Source organism: Vanessa cardui, chromosome W (assembly GCF_905220365.1).
Source record: "Vanessa cardui chromosome W, ilVanCard2.1, whole genome shotgun sequence".
Classification (NCBI taxonomy): Eukaryota; Metazoa; Arthropoda; class Insecta; order Lepidoptera; family Nymphalidae; genus Vanessa; species Vanessa cardui.
Genome location: NC_061153.1, coordinates 10,180,504 through 10,183,219, shown reverse-complemented (window position 1 = coordinate 10,183,219; position 2,716 = coordinate 10,180,504). Strand labels below are relative to the sequence as shown.

General features: G+C 35.1%; 1 pseudogene; it reads left to right on the top strand.

Annotated features, from left to right (window-relative positions):
- Nucleotides 1-795: 795 nt before the first annotated feature.
- LOC124542585 lies at nucleotides 796-1,950 on the top strand (annotated as a pseudogene).
- The last annotated feature ends 766 nt before the right edge of the window (nucleotides 1,951-2,716 follow it).

The following is a 2,716-nucleotide window of genomic DNA, read 5'->3' as shown; positions in this document are numbered from 1 at the left end:
TATAAGATAAATTGCATACATTAAATAATAATTTATTCATTGAATAAAACTACACGCAAATATATTTATATTTTGTATAAAGCAAAACCAGTTATGGAGAAATAGGATCACTGGGAATGTTATTACAATGCCACGTGCGCCGCGCGCCGGTGGTCGCGTGACGCGTGCATTTTACTTGTATTATAATTATAGTGAATTCAGTGGACACAAAAAAGAAAAGTACTCGGTGGACGTAAGAGTTTAAGGTATAAATATATTACATATAATAATGAAGTATGTGAGCTTATATTAAAAATAACTAATGAGATACTTTCTTTGATTTCTAGACTACCCAACGATAAAATCAAATAATAAAACCTCATTATTAGCGGCAGTTTTCTCAGCATAACTAACGTATAGTAGTTGGAACAACACCATGCAAGCAGCGGAGCCATATCATTAAGGTAAGATGATATATAATTAATATTTATATACCTAGGTAAAGAAAATTAGATATTAATGTATGTTATATTTTAGTACTATATTGATATATAATCGAAGATCTATTTGATTATTAAAAAAAAAATACAAGTAAAAAAATAAAATAAAAATTACAAGTTAATTAAGCCGATGTCACGCCATAGTAAGACTTAAGCTTCGTCTCCTATAAATACGAACGGCATTTTTGCGCCACCTTGATGTAATCGTGCCGGCGCAGGTAAATTTAATCTCTTCCCTTTTAGACTCTTCCCGAAAACGCTGTTTTCAAATATTCCTGCGTCAGAAAATTTCCCCATAGAGCCCACATCAATCATAATGATTTTTCTTCTGGCATCAGCTAAACACATCAGTACTACAGAAAATCTCTTTTTGTTATTGAAAAACGAGGACCCAGTTTTCAAAGGAGCCTTGATGTATACGTGCTTGCCATCAAGAGCACCTGTACAATTTTTAAATTGCCATAGTTCATCAAAATCTTTTGCGATTTCTTTCCAGTCGTTTTCGTTTGGTTGCGGCATAACAAGAGGTTGCAATACATGGAATGTATTGCAACCTCACAAACTTCATCACAAACCTCATCAACTATTCTCGATACACTTTTCAAATCCAATTTTAAAATTCTCTCCCATCGTTGTAAATGACAGACCGGTTGCTAAATACCTGAAAAAAAACCTATTTAATTATACGTAACGTATGTGCATCAATTTTTTATAAATAGACCATAGAATACATTGTGTATATTGACTGTTTCAGTGAAAACTGCAAAATAGCGATGGAAACAACTAAGAGATAACCATCGAGATGCCTTAAAAAGACAAAATGCAACACGGAGTGGACAGGCTAGAAAACAACAAAAAGAATGGAAATATCAGAAAGCCATGTTGTATCTGTTGCCTTACATGTGCAAAAGAGACCGGTCATCAAATTTTGCGCCCTTGGACGATTCAGCAAGCGAAACTTCAAATCCACCAAATACCATCGATGAGAGTTCACGGGATTCATGCAATTTGTTGCCGTTAAATAGTCTTCCTTCTGTTGGTGTTCCTTACAATTCAACAGCTTCAATTCAAAAACTACCATATTATTTACAACTTCAAATTAAAAAATCCTGCTTTAATGCGGTAATATTAGCTGAAGAAAGTGATCTTCAAAATAATTGGTATTCTCCAAATAATTATGGTTATTCTACAGGATCAATACCTACTCCCGAAAATGTTAACACTAGTGTCGATACTCCTACTGCTCCAAGAAATATCGAAACAAGTATCGATACTCCTACTGCTCCAAATGATATCGAAACTAGTATAGATTCTCCTAGTGCTCCAAATAATGTCAACACTAGTAGCAATACTCCTAGTGCTCTAATTAATATCAACACTGGTACTGATACTCCTAGCGCTTCACAAACAAACAATCCAGGACATAGATACATCTGTATTAGAGCGAACAGGAGCCAATAAAAATGCGGCCGAAAACTTTGAAATGGATTATGATTTTTAGTAAAATAAAAGTTATTTTGATTTCTAAATGTGTACTTATTTTAAACACACTGCTAATCTTTCACAGCTACTATTGATTTCCTGTAATTTGTGTCTTGTTTCCGAATATATGCTTCTATCAGAGAATGAAGTTCATGAAAAGTACATCTTGAAACTCTATAAGAATTTTCGAATGTTTCTTCATCAGCAGTTTGGAAAAAGGTAAAATATTCACTGTGTTCTGAACGATGTTTGATATGATTTCTTAACCAAAATCTATGTTTCCTTATAGAATTGTTCAAATGGTTTATGGCAAGTAATTCTGTTTCTTCTGACTCCAACTCTTCTGCCTCGAGTAATGTAAAGTCACTGACATTTTGCGTAGCACTAAATCAATCGATTTTTTCGAGCTCTTAAAGGCAAGCGCCGAGAGCTCGAAATAACTCGTCGCGTACTCATATCCCCGCGTATGAAAAATAGTCCGCAACTCCGCTCCGCATTACTTTCTAGCTCCGCTCTAGTGGACATACACAGTCTACAACTCCGCTCCGCATTACTCTGTTACTCCGCTCCGCTGCCTCGCTCCGCTCCGGTGGACAGGCAGCCTTAATCTCAGTGACTCGAGCGGGCAGTTTTTAGCCTCTATTGTGTGGACCGGCGTCGTCTATTGTTTGTTTGGTATTTATAATCATTATCGCGTCGCTATTGTTTTCTTCAATAGTTTATTAAAATATTTATTGCATTTTTAAATTATATAT